Below are 20,510 nucleotides of genomic sequence, written 5' to 3'. Positions count from 1 at the left end.
ATCATCCTTGCGCAGGAACTTCCTGCCAAAGGCTTTAGCAGGAAATCTGTCCGCTTGGCTTGGCTAGTGACGCTGCCACTAGCCAGGTGGCTTGTGGTCAGTACTCTGTGGGCCCACCATAATCTAGGTGTTTTATCCGCACTGTCCATTCATTTTTACACATTATTTTAATACATAAATAAGTTAGATATCAGGTGGACGACACCATAGGGAAAAGTAGTGATTGAATGTCTACCGTTAAAAACCTCTTAGGCCCGCTGTAATGTTTATTTAACATCCAACCTGTAGATTAGGTCATACAGACCGGGATGAACTTAAAAAACAAATATCAGCTTATCCATAACTTTTGTAGAGAGTTCAATATTCAAAGTTTTCCGGCAAGAAGTTTTTAATGGTGAGAGTTCAATCAACACTGTGTAGCCCACTTGAGATTTTGATCTACCTCAATTTTGGCTTCAGACCATAAAATTATTTGAAAAAAATGATAGACGGCATGGATGATACACATACATCATGTTGTGGCCCACAGAGCACCAACCACTAGACATTAGCTAGTGGCAAGCAGAAGTGGGCATTGAGTCAAGTGGGACCGAGTTAGGTCCAACCCGACTCGATTTAGTTTTGAAAAATGCCTGAACCAAACTCGATCTGAGTTGGTACCGAGTCTAGCATGCCTGACTCGATTCGAGTTCGGGCCTGGGCTGAGCTGATCCGAACCGAGTCCAACCCAGTCAGAAATACCGAGTTAGATCGAGTTGGCACCAATTCGGATTGGGTTGTTGGGTTGGATGGAGGGGATAAAATAGATGGATAGAGGGAATAAAATACATAAATCATGGGAGTTTACGCAGTCTGCAACCCACTTCCTTCCATTTCCACCATTTCCTACATAAAAAAATCATAAGAGGAAAACATGGTTTTAAGACTCGGACCCGAGAGAGAGAGAGAGAGAGAGAGAGAGAGAGAGAGAGAGAGAGAGAGAGAGAGAGAGGTCGGAGGGTTGCTGCCGCCTGGTCGATGGGTAGAGTTGGGCACCGGACGACTCAATCCGGCTAACTCGACTCGTTTAGATCCGACTCGATCCGAACCGAGTAGGCTTTGGCAGAAATCACTTAGGACCGAATCCTTTAGAAATTAAATAGAAATTAACTAATGTTAAACTAGATTACTTGTGAAATTAGCACTAATTACTTTGAATACGATCTGTAAGACCCAAAACGAGTAGAACCGCTAACGCTATATTACCTAAAAACTTAGGATCCATCTCAAAACCCAGTTGCTCTCGGGAGCATCATGAAACTTCATATCGGATCTGGACCGCACATCGAAAGTCTGATTACTGCGAAACTATACGGTTATGACCGCCTTACTGGGCTTGACAACCATCTCGGAAATCAAATCCTAATAGTATCCTGAAACACACAACTTGAGCTCGTAGCGAAGTGCGTGAGAAACGCGAATATCTTTAGGAAATGAACTGCAACTTAAGTGAATTGAGTCGTTCACTTGCAGACCAAATTTAAGGATCGGAATCTGACCCAATTACACCTTCGGATTAGGAAAAATTTCCAACACATGTCAGTACACTTGTGGCCCTGATCAAGTACCGGTGACCGTTGAACTGAAACTAGTCTGACGCGGTCGATTTGTAAATTCGATCGGACCGAAAACTTAACTCGACCTAGATCCAATGTTAGGAAGCTTAAGTCCGACCGCATGAGAAACAGGGGCCTCCTAAAGTGTTCCATTGAACCGAAATTGTCGCCCTTTGGCTATTACCTAAGTATACCTTGGCCCTGGGGCCATTTCCATCAGTCTTGGGCTTATATAAAGGCCTAAAACCCTCTCTCACCCTTCACATACGAATTTCTAACCCTAGGTGAGAGAAGAGAAAAGAAAGAGAAGGAAAGAGAGAGAAAGTGTGAGGGAAAGCTAGGGTTTGCTGTAGAGATTCTTCCCTGCCGCTCTACGTATCATATCACTGCTACTATATCGCTATACCGCGATTCTCGGTTCCATTTTCGGGTAAGAAATCCTAATTGCAAATAGAGTAAAGGATGAAATAACTAATCTATTTCATACTGTAGGTTGCAGTTGTGCCGTAGACGACGAGTTAGAGAACGAACTAAATTCGTTACGTGTCCACCGGCGTAAGGTGCGGACTATAAGCATTTAGGTTATGGTTTTCAAGGCTTTCAATGTCAGTCAATGATTTATGACTGACTTGAGTGCTATCACATATGCGTAGTTAGGATGTTTCAACATATTACACATATATGTAGGTTACGCTATTTCGAATGCATTCTAAGTGTTTGTTAAAATGTTTGAATGAATATGGAATTATGATTTGTGCTTACTATGATTATTAATTGCTAATACATGATCGTTGTGCGTGTGGAAACTCCTATGTAGAAGGATTTGCTATAACATGTATTTTAACTGATTTATTACATGTATGTAATATGTGTAGACTAAGTGTTTGATAAAATGCTTGAATGAGAAAATGCTAGTTTAAATGTATGTAATGAGGGTGTTGAGATAGGATTCTCAATCCCCTTATCTATGGTTACAGTTTTTTTATGTAACCTACCTTACTACTATGTGATTGATGGATGAATTGCCTATGTATTGTAACATGTGTAGTATGTGTTATGTTGAAATGCTCAGATAAGATTTATATTCAGATTTGGTTGTCACATGCTGGCTTTGGTTGTTACACGTGAATGTTAATGTTTGAAGTATGATTGGGGCTACAATGTAGCCTAGGCAATCGGTAACGGTTTACGATCGATGGCCGAATTGATTTAGCCACGATGGATACATTCGACGAATCCAAGTCATACGTCATTTGATGGTAGTGGTTAGGCCACGCGGAATGCTTATGCATTTCTTGTCGATTAAGTCGACGTACGCTCGTACTAGTCGAGCTTGTCAAGTAACCTGATTGGCCCGATGTATGTTCACCATGTATGGACGCTATTGCTTGAATTTCATGACAAGCCAATAGACCAACATAAGTTGCCTGATAGGGTCTTATTGTGGGACCTTGGCATAGGAGGGCCATTTTCCCTCTTTTCATTTTCTCTTTGTTTGTTTCTTTCAAGGAGAGGACCACTGGATCTGAATCTTGCACGATGGTTGAAAGTTTATATGAGGGACCACCATGCTCTCTTGGAGACTACCACTCTCTGGAAATCTCCGATGACTGATTTATCCAAAAGGATGATAACCCCAAGTGCAGGGCTGTGAGGTAGTTTTACTCGGTGAGACAGAGATCGAATCCACATGCACTTATATTAGTGCATTTTCTAGAATACTTTAAAAATAGAACTAGAACTAGAACTAAAACTATATAATTGGATTATAAGAAGTATGATTGTTAACTAAGATAATCTAAAAGAAAATTAGTAAAGCAAACACTAGAGCGCCGAGGATCCACTTATAATATTCTTAATGTCTAATTCACTTGATTCAATTAAATTACTCAATTGGAATCAAAGTTCTATCCTATCCAGCTGGATAATAGAGCAGCTATATCATCATTCATAATTCAAAACATATATGAATTTTAATTGATTTGGTTCCCACATAAGATACCAAAGTATTAGCTCATGAATCTTAGCGGATCTTAGTACCATGGTTAAAATGGGCTTTACATTGGTAAGCATTACCTTAGATTTAAGCAATAACATCCATATTGGGTCCTTACTCTTGCTTGGGTGGTAGACTCTCAGGAGTTTCAACTCTCGGTCACAGGTTCAAGTACCCATAGGTGGTGAAATTCCACTAGCATGAGTGTGTGGGGTGTGTGTGCGTGTTAAAAAAACAAAAAAAAAATGTCCCTAGAGTCGATAATGGATCAAAGTAAACTGAAAAATAAATCTTTATTTATTTAAACCAATATCAATGAATTGTTTAACATTCAAACCAAATAATTTGAATAAAAGTAAACTAAGACATTAAAAATGACAAGCTTGACATTTTAGTCCTAGTTAAGAGATTTAGCCAACCATAGACATGATTGAACTAAACTCAAACAAAAACATAAAAAAAAATCGAAGGAGAACCAAATGATTGGAGATGGATTTTGTAGAACCCCCAAAACTCATTTCTCTCTCTCCTCTACCCTAATTCGTATCTAAGCTAGCTTTGAACATCCCTTTAAATAGGAAAAGCTTGCACCAACTTGGAACCGACTTTAATTTTCTTACTTTTGTTATGCTTTGGTTGCACTGACGATAGCCTTCTGTTACAGTCGAACATATCTTTGGCCACATCGAACCCACTTTCAGTTGTAAATGAATTTCTCTATAATAGGTTTAAAGTCTCTGTCTCCCTCAGGTGGCACCGAACCTGGCTTGGTTCGCACCTAAGTGTCAAGTCAAATTAAGTCTAAAAATCACAATTTCTTGCTGGACTATTCTGTGCACATTTGATCAGACCGAACCGACCTCAGGTGGGATTGAACAACCTGCTATTTCTGTTAATGGACTTTGTGATTTTTCAGTTTTTTTCTCTTTTGCACTTAATTATGTTGGATCTTTGGTACTTAATTCTTCATTAATAACCTCAAAATCTCTAAATTTTTACTTGGTAATTTTTTGAGTATTGAATCTTCTCTTTAATCATTCTTTTCATCTTAGCTCTCCAAATCACCTTACATAGAAAAATATACTAATCAGATAAATTAAACACACCTATGCTTATAAAACAAATACACAATAAGGAGAAAATATGCAATAGCTCACACTTGATACATCCCCAACCAGAATTTTGCTAGTCCCGAGCAAAATAAGTGAAAAACTAATCTTTAAAACCCAAATTTTAAACTTCTCTTAGAAAATAACATTATGTGTAATCCTATACATATGTAGGTAGAATTCAAAGATATAGGGATGAAATATTGTAAGTTTATAACCTAATATCACTTGAAAACTATTAAATGAAATTCTTCTTCCATCAATCACTTAATAAAATGCATTTGAACATCAAGTTCCTAGTGTGCTCAGTGATTCCAACTTATAATCCATAAGAGTTAGCCTTCTCTCAATGATGTTAACTATGATGATTACTTCAAAGTGGTTAGATCAACTCAAGTCACTAATTCTGAATCCATCTCCCTTTTCACTTTTTTTTTTTTTTTTTTTGCAGCTTTTGATTTTTCATCGACAGCTTTCTCACTTTTGTCCCTTCTTCATTTTTTTTTTCATTATTTTATCATTTATGCACATGCAATAGGTAACCATTTTATATTCTATCCTTTTTTTAGTTGGTCATTTTCTTCTTTTCATATCAAGGTAGATAAAGATCTCTAGGCTTGGATCCTAACGCTCTTGAATAATCATTAAGTTAAACTCTTAGGAATTCAAGTTAACCTTAAAGAATTTGAGTCATGTGAATTGTGAATTAAACTCAATTGATGTTTAAATATTCATATTAATCAATTCATTAAAAGAACTTGTTAAAAAAAATCTACTAATCAACTAGACTCTAGACTTTTAAAAATTACTTTATATCTAATCATCTTCCTATACTTAAACACACTCAAGTACATAGAATATCAATCTTCAAAATGAGTTTTGAAATCTGAAAATTGAAAAAAAAAATTTCCTTAAAAGTTAAGAAATATTGATTAATTTAATCAAATCTCACCCCCTAAAGTTTACAATGTAGGAAGATATGTAACACATCATATCATAAGACGATGAAAATAAAAGAGTGAGTAAGAGAGAGTACTTGAAGAAGATCATCGGCATGAAGTTTCCATCATCTAAAGAGGTTTCCACTAGACAAAAACAAACTAACAAAAAACCTAAACTATTCTACCATAATCCTAAGAAAACACTAAATGGATAGATAGACCTCCATTAAACTAGAAAGTTCGTCCTGATAGACATAATCTTTTAGAGGGATGGATATATCCTCTAAATCGAAGTTCTCAGCAAATGGCTTAAGGCAGTGAACAATATTTAGTTTAAAAATGTTACCATTCACCAGATTTTCTATCTCGACAGTCCCATGAGGATAAACCGTTTTGACTTTAAAGGGGCCCAACTAGATCTTAGTTTATTGGAAAAAAGATGAATTCTCAAATTATATAAAAGGACTTTCTAATGTAGTTTAAAATTTTTATGATTGATGTTCTTGTCATAGAACACATTCATCTCGTCCTTATATATTCGAGAGTTCTCGTAAGCCTTATTCCAGATTTCATCAAGTTCATTTAGTTGTAATTTTCATTGCGTGCTAGCTTTGCCAAGATTAAAATTGAAATTCTGTATATCCCAATACGCCTTATGTTCTAACTCCACAGGCAAGTGGCAAGCCTTCTCATAAACAAGTCTATAGGGAGACATACCAATAGGGATTTTGTACATCGTACAGTAAACCCACAACGTGTCAGTTAGTTGAAGTGACCAATAATTGCAATTCAGGTTAACCATTTTCAGCTTGGCCACTTGTCTAAGGGTGTTAAGGGGTGCTTAATTTATGTGAAATACCATATTATTATTATTATTAATGTTTCGAATGTTCTATTGCAAAAGTGAGATCCTCCATTACTAATGATGGCTCGAGGCGTTTCGAACCTAGATAAAATATTTTCTTTTAGAAATTTAATTATCATGCGATGGTCATTATTCTGGCACGAAATTGCCTCAACCTATTTAGAAACATAGTCAATGATAAAGAGAATATAAAGATGGGGGGAATGGTCCCATGAAATCGATACCCTAGCAATCGAGTGCTTCAATGATTAGAATGGGGTTCAAAAACATCATATTTTGACGAGATAATCTTCCTAATTTTTGGCTTCTCTTGCACTCTTTGCAGAGATTGTTAGTATCCTTGAACATAGTGGGCCAATCCGCACTGCAGAATTTTCGTTTTAGTCTTCTTACTGAAAATGGCCATCACACTCATATGAATGGCAAAAGGAAATGACACTGTGTTGTTTGTGATCAAGCACACACCTCTTTATGATTTGATTTGGGCAATATTTGAAAAGATAAGGATCATCCTAGAAAAACTTGCATACCTTGATAAATAATTTCTTCTTATCTTGCGCAGTCCAATAAGTAGGAATTGTATCTACAGTAAGATAATTGGCAATGTCAACAAACTAAGGTAATTGAGAGACTTTAGAGAGTTATTCATCAGGGAATATATCATTGATAGCTGTCGTCTCAATGAAATCAGATAGGACAAGCCAAGACAGATGGTCATCCACTGCGTTTTTTACTCTCGTCTTGTCTTGGATTTCAAGATCAAACTCTTAAAATAGAATGATCCATCTCAACAAATGAGGCTTGACATTCTTCTTAGAAAGAAGTTAATTTAGTGTCGTACGGTTGGTAAAGATGATGATCTTGGATCCTATCAAGTAAGACCTAAACTTGTCCAAGGCAAACACTACGGCTAGGAATTCCATTTATGTAGCAAAGTAGTTCACCTGGGCAAGGTTTAGAGTTCACATAGTATATAACATAAGGCTTCTTTTCTTTTCTCTAATTTAGCACCGCCCCAATTACATAATCGCTTGCATCACACATGATTTCAAAATGTATATTCCAAGCGGGTGGTTACATGATGGGGCTCTTGTTAACATACCTTTGAGCTTGGTGAAATCTTTTTGGCATTCCTCGCTCCACTCGAAGGGAGTTTCTTTTTTTAAGAAGGTTGCATAAGGGATGAGAGATAAGCTTAAAGTCCTTTATGAACCTTTGGTAGAATTGGACGTGTCCTAAGAAAGATTGTACATCGTGTATGCTCTTAGGTGGTGGTAGGTTAGAAATTAAGTCGATTTTAGCTTTATCCACCTCAATTCCATTAAACACTATGATTTGTCCAAGGACTATTCCCTTCTGAACCATGAAGTGGCATTTCTCCCAATTTGGCACAAGATTCTTTTCTTCACATTTCTTGAACACCAATTTTAAGTGCTCAAGGCATTTGCTGAAGGAAGAACCAAATATTGATAAGTCGTCCATGAAGACTTCTAAAAATTGCCTCACCATGCCAGAAAAATACTCAACATGGATCATTGAATGTGGTAGGGGCATTACATAATTTGAATGGCATCCTTTGATAGGAGAAAGTGCCGATGGGATATGTGAATGTAGTCTTTTCCTTGTTCCTTAGGGTAATCTCTATCTAGTTGTAGCCCAAATACCCATCCAGGAAGCAATAGTAGGAATAACCCGCTAACCTTTCCAAAATCTAGTCAACAAAAGGCAAAAGGAAAGTGATCATTCCTCATGACGGTATTCAACTTTTGATAATCAATGCACATTCTCTAACTAGTAGTGACTCTAGTTGACACGAGTTCATTATCCGCATTGGGTACAATGGTAATCCTAGACTTCTTGGGTGCCACCTGAGTTGGGATCACCCATTAGTTATCGGATATAGGGTATATAATACCCATATCCAATAGCTTTAATACCTCAGCCTTAACCACTTCATATTTGGATTTAGATTGTATTGTGGTTGTCTAGATATTTTCGCATTATCTTCAAGGTGAATGCGGTGAGTACAAATCAGAAGGTCAATTCCCTTAAGGTCCTTAATAGTCCATCCAAGGATTCCTTTATATTCTTTGAGAGTAGAAATCAACATACTCTCTTGTTCCTTATCCAAGTGGGAGGAAATCACTACTGAATATGTCTCATCTTGACCTAAATAAGCATATTTAAGATCAACATGCAAAGATTTTAGGCCAAGCTTTAGTGCTTTGACACTAGACGATAGAAGCTTTGAGTTAGATGTAATCGTTTAAATTCAGGCCTCCGCCAGTTAGTTTCAAGTACCGACGTCGCATCAAGTAAGGCATCCATCTCCCTAATCATGTCATCATCCAAGTCAGTGGAGTGGGCCAAGCATGTCTTTAAAGTGTTAGAGTACAAAGTCAAAAGTGACTTGTCTCCCATGATTGAGTTTATCAAGTTAATTTGTGGAAGTCATCACCATCCTCTTGTTGTTTGCACATATTGAACATGTTCAGATCAAGTGTCATATTCCCAAATGACAATTTTATAATTTTATTCCTACAATTGATTATATTGTTTAATATGGCTAGGAATGGGTGGCCAAGGATGACAGTAATCTGAGTATTAACATAAATGACAAGCAACATATTCAAAACAATAAAATCTACTGGACAGTAGAATTTTTTGACTTGGACAAGCACATCCATTATCATCCCTCTCCGTATATGAATCAAACAATCAGCGAGTTGGAGTGTGGTCTTGGTGGGTTTTAATTCACCTAGACCAAGCTGTTCGTATACCAAGTAAGTGATCAAATTCACGATCGACCCCAAATCAAGTAAAGCTTGCTCAATCCAATGGTTTCCAATCATACATGAGATGGTTGGGCTATCGAGATCTTTGTATTTTTTTGGGCACATCTTGTTTGATGATGGCACAAACTTTTTCTGTCAAAAATATCTTCTTTTTTTTAACATTGTGCTATCTCTTGACCGTACAAAGGTATTTAAGAAATTTGGCATATGATGGGAGTTTTTTAATGACATCCAATAAAGGGATTTTGATTTTTACCTCTTTGAGAACCTCTAAGATCTCCTGAGTGTTGGGTAGAGGTTTAAGTGAGAATAACCATTGTGGGAATGGAGCTACTGGCTTTTATATATATATATATATGGTTCTTTCTCATGTATAGTATCGATAGACTCATCATCTCTTTTAGATTTTTCCAAGTTCTTAGGCTTCTCAACCCTTGTTGGGATACTTTTGTCAATTGTTTTTCCACTTCTAAGAGTGGTGATGGACTTTTCTTGCTCCATATGTTGAGTGAAAGAGTTGGGGTCACTTATCTCGCATTGTGGTTTTGGGTTAGGTAAATGTTGGGCTAGAAGAGTCCTCTTCTCCTTAATAGTTAGTTGTGACTCCAATCTTTGAATGGACGATGTAAACATTCGTAAAGTTGTTTTAATATCGTAGAATGCTTGCATAATATTTTGATTGAACTACTCTTGATCGTGTATGAATTTTTGAACTGGATCCTCTTGTGTCCTTTTTTTTATATTAAAAATGGAATGAGTATCGAAGGAAAGGACCCTTGAGGATTTTTGTCTACATTGGCCCATTCCTCCAACTGAGGTTCAGGTGGTTCCACCAACTAGAATTGTATGTGTTTGAGATTAGAGTATTGAAAAGCCTTTAATAGTTGTTCATGGCATTGGATTGATCATGTAACAACTCTTAGAACGCAGGAATTGTAGGACACTTCTGCGTCAAGTGTATGTTACTTGTGCAAATACCACAAATTGTTTTAAGGGTCTCATCGAGTTTGACTACTTTTACCTTCTTCAATTCCATGACTTCGACCTTTCTTGTGAGATTGGTCACCCTAACATTAATGTAGTCTTCTTCCCATAAGACATATATTCCTCCCTTTTCTTTAGCCTCGGTCAACTTGAGATTGGTTGATTTGGCTAAGGTATCCCATGATTGCGTGTTTTCAACTAGCATATCAAAATAGTCCTACGTGTCATCGGGATATTTGTTCATGAATTCCCCATTGCACATCATCTATACAAATTGGCGGATGGGCAAAGTCAGTCTATCTTTGAAAAGACTTATGACCTGCCAAATTTCATAGCCATGATGTGGACAGGCACTTAGAAGATCCTTAAACCTCTCACAACATTGGAAGAAGGTTTCTTCTTCTTTCTACAAGAAGTTCATGATGACCCTTCTAAGAGTGCTAGTCTTATGAAATGGAAAGAATTTTTTAAGGAACTGCTAGGTCATATCAACTCATGTCCCCATTGATCTCAGTCTTAAGGAGTGAAGCCATGACTTGCCCTTCTCCTTCAATGAAAAATAGAACAAATTTAGTCTCATGGTGTCATCCAACACATTGTTAAAGTGTAGGGTCGCTATAATCTCATGAAACTCCTTAAGATGTATGTATGGACTTCAGAATCTATTCCATGGAATTTCAGAAGTTTTAGATCACTCTCGACTTAAATTCTACATTTTCTACATTATGTGGAAAAATCATGTAGGAAGGTATGTTCGTCCTAGCTAGTTGCAAATAATTACGTAGGGTTCTAGCTGGAGGACCATTGTGCACATCGTTCCCATCTTGTTTCTTATTGATACAACGATGAAGTTGATTCTCAAGAATATTCTCGGACAATTCAGAGGATCTTAGGTGTTATCTATTTCGGTGATCGATAGGTAATCCTTCAACTAGTCATCCTTTACTTAAGAGATGGAGAGTATTGTCACAAACCCACTTGAGCATGAACCACTCAAAAACCTAATTCTAAACCTAAACCTACTTTTATAAAAATAAAAACTTCTAGAACAAAAAATAATAATAAAATAAAATAATTTGGAACTAATCTAAAGTAAAAAAGGGTTGGAAGGATACTATCTGATTGACGATTGTGGGTTAGATTCTATGAAATAAAAGAAACAAAAGCAATGTTAGTATCTAAATTCTTAGAAAAACTTAATCTAAAAATGTAGAGGAAACTAGTCCTAATCCTACACCAATTCTAACCCTAAGGTATTTCAAAAAAGTGTAGTCGAAGTCCTCAGCAATGGCACCAAAAACTTAATCTATATAAAAGGACAACAACCCTAAGTGTTGGGCTGCGATGTAGTTTTACTCGGTGAGACTGAGATCGAATCCATATGGACTTATATTTGTACATTTTTTAAAATACTTTAGAACTAGAACTAGAACTAGAACTAACTATAGAATTGGATTATAAGAAGTATGATTGAAACTAAGATAATTTAAAGGAAAATCAGTAAAGAAAACACTAGAGTGTTAAGGATCCACTTATAACTATTCTTAATGTCTAATTCATTTGATTCAAGTAGATTACTCAACTAGAATTGAAATCCTATCATATCCATCCGGATAATAGAGTGGTTAAATTATCATTTATAATCCAAAACATATATGAACTTCAACTAACATGGTCCTCACATAACTCACAAAAGTATTGATCAAATGGAATTTAAAGCATCTATCGTGCCCTTAGTTTATGATAGATCAATGGATTTCACAAATCAATCCATTTCAAAATAGATAAGCAATCACTCTTGCTTTCTTAAGCATCCAATATGCTCGGAGTCGACAATGGATCAAGAAAAACTAAAAATAAATCTTTATTCAAACAAATATCAATGAATTGTTCAACATTCAAACCAAATAATTTGAATAAAAGTAAACTAAGATATTAAAAACTACTATAAGTTTCACCTCGTAGCCATAACTAAGAGATTTAGTCAACCATAAACATGATTGAACTAAACTCAAACAAAAATATGAAAAACTGAAGTAGAACCGAATGATCGGAGAAGAAAGATGAGTTCGTAGAAGCTCTGCAACTCCTTGCTCTCTCCTCTACTTTAATTTGTATCTAGACTAGCTTGAAACATCCCTTTAAATAGGAAAAACTCACACCAACTTGGAATTAAGTTCAATTTGCGTACTTTTGTTACGATTCGATCATACCGACGATAGCCTTCTGTTACAGCTGAACATACCTTTGGTCGCATCGAACCCACTTTTAATTGCAGTTGAATTTCTTCAAAATAAGTAAGTCTTTGTCTCCCCGAGGTTCCGATCCTGGGATACTACAAGGAGGATTTTCAACATCAGTTTAATTCGTAATAAGCATAACCAAAGGCATAACCCACAAACAACAACCAAAAAGCTCCATCACATTTCCACTATGATCAAAAACTTTACAAGTACAATGAGCATAAAGGGAAATACAATGATGATGAACAAAACTCCAAAATGATCAGCCATGCGTCCAAGCCTCAGCGCTGCTGCGATCCAACGCATAAGCTTATGGAAAGCTTAGAGGGTGGTGAAAGTGTGTGCTCAAGGTGGTAATGCAGTTATGCAGTATTAGAGTAATGCGAAAAATGCTGATGAAAGCCAAGAATGCCATTAGCCGTACCAAGGTCATGCAGTGCAAAGCATGAATGATGTCGGTCATACCAAGACCATGTAATGCGAAATGCAACTCAAGCATATAAATCCTCATCTAAGTCCACATATCAATACAAATCAAATCAAATATCACCGGTCTAATACACTCTAACTGCATTGCCGCCCCATCGCGGCAATAAGGTGAATGGAAGAGACCTCACTATCCGCCGCTAATATCGGGCTTGGTTCGTCGATAGCGGACTCATTCCTCGAGTTGGTCAAACTCAGACTACTCCCTCGAGCGGGGTAAGGCCACACCCCCTTCCAACCAACCACGACACGGTGGAAAGTGCAACCGTCATCGGCACTCGCGCTCATGCACCCATTCGGTATAGACGTTGGAGCAACCTCTTGGTACCATAAGGGTTTAGGGACTTTCACCCGGGGATATCCATAGCACCCCATGTAGAACAAGATTTTCGATACAATCCCGCCAACCACGATACATCTGTGGAGCTACGGCCCCGATGTCGCTAGGGTGTACGGAACCATATCACACAATGCGAATGCATAAATCATACTATCCATCATACAACAATCCTACGCGTATCATGCGCTCATGTAGGGCAACACCCCCTATCCGGGAGCCTCTAAACAATCTGCCCGAAGGCATATGCTATGATCAGTCACTTTTCATATCAAGCATACATATGATGCGTATGATCATGAGTTATGGAGCTATACTACGTATGTCATAAAGTAATGCATTATCCTTACAATGCAGATGGCCTAGACGGCCTACACATAACGAGTATAGGCCTATCAATGGGCCCTAGGGAGAGTCGTAATGTGGACATCAAACCAACATTGCTCCCAACGCACGACTGTCATAAACATCATTACATAAACCATGTTGGGATCACACATTGCAATGGACCTTAGGTACATCCCATTGGGCCTTAAATACATCAAATGGGCCAAATCACATGGGCCTTATATTCATCAAGTGGGCCACATCAATGGGCCGCACCAATGGGCCTTATGTACATTGCAATGGGCTATAACCCGTGGGCCTTAGAATGCATCAAATGGGCCTAATCTCATGGGTCTTATGTGTATCATATGGGCTACACCAATTGGGCCCCATATGTACATCAAATGGGCCTCAACCCATAGGCCCCAATACATCTAATGGGCCTTAACCCATGGGCCCCTAATACCTCAAATGGGCCTCAACCCATGGGCCGCAATTACATCTAATGGGCCTTTAAAATGGTTGGGTGGATGGGATGCAGCACATGCATCAGGGTGGGTCCCACTGTCATTGGACAGTGTGCATAAAACACATGCATCACCGTGGGCTCTATCGTCCGCTGGACGGTATGAATAAAACGTATACATCATGGAGGGTCCCACCGTCCACAGCCGTGGACGGTGTAGCAACACTCACAGCAATGGTGGGTTCCACGTGTATGGCCCACCATAATCTTTTTCCCCACCATCCAAACTGTTGACAAGGTCACATGGGCCTGAGTGAAAGGAAAAACACAAATTTCATCTTGGTCCAAAACTTCTGTGGCCCACAAAATAGTTTCAATGGCAGAAATTCAATACCACCTTTTCCTGCAGTGTGGGCCACCTGAGCTGCCGACGGAGCTGAAATTTGGAGGGGGCCCACTGCTGGGAGTGACCCACCTCATGAACAGGTTGGATGACAAATAAACATCAAGGTGAGGCCCACGGCTAGAGCCGTGGGTCACTGTTCGTCCGCCTGGGTGCTGGTACGCAGGCAGCGCCTGCTGCCTTTCTGACAGCAGTTTTTGGGTATTTCACGTGTGGGGCCCGCATTAAGTAAATCCACCCCAGCCATTGGTCTCTACAGACTGTGACAAGTCCATCGAGCCCAATATTGGACATGTCTTGGCGCGTAAGAAATTTTAAGCAATTTTGAAAGGTGAAAATCACCATTTTTAATGCTATGGTCCACCAGATACTCGGATCAACCTCATTTCTTGGCTCAACGCCTAAAATAGTCTGAGGAAAAGGATGGACGGCGTGGATTGAACACATGCATCAAGGTGGGGCCTACATGAGTGGGTCACCCATAAGCTTGGAAAACAAGCTGATATTTGTGTTTTCCCTTTTTGTCCAGCGTCCAGGGACGCTGGACGGTCTGGCAGTGCACATGCCTTGGGGTGGGCCCTGTTTACGTGGGCCACCAAATGATGGATGGTGTGGGTACTATACATATAAGGTGGGCCCCACTTATAAATGGTTTAGATAAAATACCTACTTCATGGTGGGGTCTATTCAAGTGGGCCACACAACCTCATTATCATCACACAAAAAAAACATAAAAAGGGAGGGAGAGAGAGAGAAAAAAAAAAGAGTGAGACACGCATGATGGAGGGACCCCGGCACTATGGGTCCTCCTTTCAATGATCTACAACATAAATTAAGCGGCCATTACAGGTGGGCCCATTAAATCGAAATCCAACGGTGGAGATCCCTTCTCCACTAAAATAGACGGTCTAAATGACCCGTAAGTATGCAAGAAAAAATAAACATCATGATGGAGTCCATGGAGAATGGCCCCATCATGGAATGATCATGATGATCCAAGTGGGCCATCGGCCACATCTTAGGGTCCAAAGTGAGATCCAAACCATTGATCGGTTGGCCTCACTTGGCCCATCTTAAAAAAATTAAAACTACCCTATCAAAGCACCCACCGCTTGATCTTCTTGCTCCCTTGGCTTCCTTAGCTCCTTGTGCTTCTCTTTGATGGAGGAAGATGAGAAATGGATGGCTAGGATGGGAGATCTAGGGATGGAAAGGTGGGCCACACTTGTTGCTTGGAAAAGTTGGAGAGGCTCATACGTATGGACTTTCTCTTGCTTAGGAAAGTTTGAAAATGAGAGAGAAACTTGTAAAAGGAGAGAGAGTGATGGGTGATGGAGTGATGGATGTAGTGGGTGATGGGTGTAAGGGGCTTTTTGACTTTTGTGGCTAATGGTGTAAGAGAAGTATGGCTTGTGTAAGAACTTTTTGACTTTGGGGCTTGCTTGGGAAAGGGTGAAAGGTGATGTGTACTTGACATGATGGGATGGATTGATTGATTGAGGTGACATCTCGTAGAGATTCTCTGGGGTTTTGTAACGGGCGGCGTTTTCCTCGCACCGAACGCTGGCCTACATCTCCTGGCCAGAGCATCGCATCAGCGCGCGAGTCGCGGCATCGGAACTGCGACGACGACGCGGTCGTTAAGGTACAAGGTCTGGGTTGAGTCGACTCAGGTTGACGGCATGAGAATCAGGGTCGCGTGTAAATACCGGTTAAGGGTCGAAGGTTGTCAAAATTCGACCGGTACGATTCGATCATACTGACGATAGCCTTTTGTTACAGCTGAACATACCTTTGGTCGCATCGAACCCACTTTTTATTGCAGTTGAATTTCTTCAAAATAGGTAAGTCTTTGTCTCCCCGAGGTCGCACTAAACCTTCCTTCGGTGGCATCAAACCTGACTTTGGTCGCACCTAAGTGTCGAGCCAAATTAAGTATGAAAATCACAGTTTCTTGTTAGATTGTTCTGTGCACATTCGGTTGGACCGAACTAACCCTCGGTGGGACCGAACAATTTGTTATTTCTATCGATGGACTTTGTGATTTTTTCAGTCCTTTCTCTCTCTTTTGCACCTGGTTATCTTGGATATTGGCCACTTGAATTCTTCATTAATAACCTCCAAATCTCCAAATCCTCACTGGGTCATTCTTTGAGCATTAAATATTCTCTTTAATCATTTTTTCATCTTATCTCTCCAAATCACGTAGTATAGTAAAGCATACGTAATTAAATCGATTAAACACACTTATGCTTATAAAACTAATGCACAATAAGGAAAAAATATGTAATATTTCACATTCAATAGGACACTCCAGCTACTCAACATACTCTCTAGGCAGAAAAGGAGTGCTTTTGAGCCACGTGTTGACTCTCTAAAGATGTTTTAACTCTTCAACATACAAGTTATAACGTCAAAAGGTAGGTTAATATAAGGAATTTTGGTGGAGTATCAATGTTGAGAGTTTGTGAAAGGGAGGAGAGTGTAGTGGTCCCCCTCTATGGTTGTTTTTTCTTCTTTTTTTGACTAAGTATCAATAGTGAGAGTTTGTGAAAGGGAGGAGAGTGTGGTGGTCCCCTTTGAAGAAAGTTTGGTCTCATTTTAAAAGTGAAAGATATTTTTTAGCCTAGGCAATGTGGATCGTTGATAGGACACTACAATCGTCGATTGGGGGTATGTGGATCATTGGTGGATGTTGTGATCTCACTTAGATCACCGATCACCGATGGTGGTTTGTGGATCGTCGATGGAGGTCTATGGATCATCGATGGTGTTTGTGGATTACCGATAGCATTGGAATCCCACTTAGATCGTCGATTGCGTGATGGGGTCTTTGGCATGATGGGGTATGTGGATCACCCATGGGGGTCTGTGGATCGAAAGTGCATAATGAAGATATTTAAACTAAGCTTAATGGTGATCTTATAAAAAATACACAACAGAGATCCTTGGATTAAGCTCAACGATGATCCTGTTGGAAATACACAGTAGAGATCCCTAGACTAAGCTCAATGGTGATCCTATTGAAAATGCATAATAGAGATCCTTGGACTAAGCTCAATGGTAATCCTGTTGAAAATATACAACTGACATCTTTGGACTAAGCTCAATGGTAATCCTGTTAGAAATGCACATCGGAGATCCTTAGACTAAGCTCAATAGTAATCCTACTGAAATTGCACAATGGAGATCCTTATACTAAGCTCAACGGTGATCCTATTGAAAATGTACAACGAACATCTTTGGACAAAGCTCCACGGTGATCCTATTAAAAATGCACAACGAAGATATCCTTAGACTAATCCTCAGCTTTTTCCTTTCAGGTACAACAATATTTGAATGTAGGATATATAGATTTGAGAAAGAATGTGACATACATTGGATGTACAACTAATAGTTTGGAAAAAGTGACATATATTTATTTGTATTTAGATGTGGGATGTATTGTATGTATAACTAATTGGTGTATTATATAATGGCATAAAAATAATTTTTTTAAATATTTTTTTTGTAATGTATATTTGTCAACATATGTGAGTGTTGAGATCATTGTGGTATGGTGATGATTGTCTCCATACAATTTGCTAAGGATCCTTATTGGTTCTCCATTATAAAATTGATAAGGATCCCTGTTGGGTCGTCATTGGCTAAGGAGTTGAGGTCAAGATGAAGATGGATAGGGAGGCAGAGGTAGGAAAGGAAGATGATAGAAAGAGAGGTGGGGAAGGAGATGACCACATTTGGGGGCTATGGATTGGACATGGGGTCAGTGGATCACACCAGAGATATTGGGATCGAAGATACCAACTCTGTAACGCCTTGAAATTCGGGGGTTGAGCATAACTCAGCTCCTGAGTTCCAAAACATCACTTATGCAATATATTTAATGATGGATGTATGTTGTCTATATTAGTGCATAAAACATGGAATAGATTAAGCCAAAGCACAGATATAATTCAGGGATAAGTGAAGAAAGCAAGCGGAAGACTTATAGAAATATATGCGTGCAAGTGCAAATCCCTGAAGTACATATACATACCAAGTCATAATGAAAGTGTTACTTATCAAAATTACAAGTAATAGATTACATCATTTAATTTCCCAAAAGAAATTCCAGCATCTCGCGCATCAGAACGAGGCTCACTAGAACCCGTCTGAAAACTACATAAAAGAGAAAGCAACCTCATCATCATCCATCTCCCGCTCGCCTCGAAGTCGCATCCACATCTCGCAACATCGTAACCTAAGACAGTCCGGTGGGTGTTTAACACCGCCTTAACGTGGGAGTGAGTGATCAACTCGGTGGAACAATAAGGTAAAGATTAACATGTTATCAGTTCAATCAAACAATAATGTAAAGCAGAACAATTAAACATGTCCTAAGTACTCTTGTTAATGCAAGGATGTATGCAATATGATGCGTGCCTTCACGCGTACACCCTCAACATCTTCATCTTACGTTACGCATGACACCACCTCAAAGTGCGCCACATCTACAAGGCACATACAAATGCGGTGCATGGATATGATTACCAAGTTGTTATTAGTCCATTTCATACAGCAGGATTGGGAAGCTAAGATACCTTCCTCATACACCATCCAAACAGTGATCCATTCTAGGGTCGTCGATCCTAGACATGTCATACGATCATATGATTTGAGGTCGTTGCAAAGGCCTCGTCACCAATCAATGCACGCCTATCACACCTTTATTACCACGACGCTCGTCACCTCAATGCGGTATCCGTGCATGCTCAAGGTCACTACAAAGGGCTCGTCACCAATCAATATAGGCCGACAAGGATGAATATAGTGTCTCATACCAACATAATCGGCTCACGAGTTTGGTTGCTCAGTGATCACTACGGGGAGGCTTGTCACCCCAGCGTAGGCCGACAGCTCGACCACAGTGTCTCATACCACCATGTCCGGCTTATGAGTCTTAGCGGATCAAGGTACCATGGTTAATAGGATTTCATTGGTAAGTTTGGTACTCTAGATTCAAACAGTAGCGTCCATACATGGTGAACATACATCGGACAATCGGGTTACTTGACGAACTCGACTAGCATGAGCGCACGTTAGGTTGAATGACATAGAGTGCGCAAACACTCCGCGTGGCCAAACCACTGCTGCCAACTCTAATACGGCTCGGGTTCGTCTAATACGTCCTTTGTGGCGAAAGCAATCTCAGCGACAACCTTAAAGCAGATTACCGATTTCCTGGACTAATGCATAGTCCCACACACATTACACTACAACAGATAATTGTATTGAATGTAGAACAGTAATGGAACAACAACTCAAATCATGTGGTACTCGAGCATTTGAAGAATATCAACTTAACATAAATGTAAGCACAAGTAAGACTTGAAATTAAATAACAAGGAATGTAACTTGCAAGAAGGAAATCATACACACTAGTGGGAGAGTTGAGAATCGCTTCTCAACGCCCATACTAGGTTCAAATACCACACCTTCGATCATTCAGGCATTTCTACAAACACTTAGAATACATAAAACAACATACATGACGTATGTTGAAAAACACACATTTGGACAATTCCTTTTGCCAAGGAGTTGTCGTACATACATCTAGCATACATACACGACAAATAATCATGGCAATCACAGGTTCATATTTTATACGCATACGGTACTTTATACATACACATAGAATACACAAATCTCCATATAGCACATGCATATCAGGAAAGCAACGTAAATACAACATTTGGCATGTGAAATCTCATCCATAACAAGAATAAATCATTAACTGGCATTGAAAGCCTTGAAAACCATAACCTATACACTTAAAGTCCGCACCTTAAGCCAGAAAAGAACACCAAACTGATTTCAGACGATATGTCTTCGTCAACGGCGACAGGATACCCTAAAGCAAGAATAGAAATGAGATACAACAACAGCAAGACTATTCTAAGCTCTAACACAGATTAGGGTTA

The 20,510-nt window shown here is 39.0% G+C and overlaps 1 non-coding gene across 1 annotated transcript; it reads left to right on the top strand.

Annotated features, from left to right (window-relative positions):
- The first annotated feature begins 10,617 nt into the window (after nt 1-10,617).
- LOC131232144 (small nucleolar RNA R71) lies at nt 10,618-10,724 on the top strand. Its single transcript, XR_009164753.1, has one exon. It is a non-coding gene; the product is annotated as a small nucleolar RNA R71 (small nucleolar RNA).
- Nucleotides 10,725-20,510: the final 9,786 nt, after the last annotated feature.

The sequence above is a fragment of the Magnolia sinica genome, chromosome 17, assembly GCF_029962835.1.
Source record: "Magnolia sinica isolate HGM2019 chromosome 17, MsV1, whole genome shotgun sequence".
In the NCBI taxonomy this organism is placed as follows: domain Eukaryota; kingdom Viridiplantae; phylum Streptophyta; class Magnoliopsida; order Magnoliales; family Magnoliaceae; genus Magnolia; species Magnolia sinica.
The sequence above is the reverse complement of the archived record's forward strand: the minus strand, read 5'-3'. Positions and strand labels throughout refer to the sequence as shown.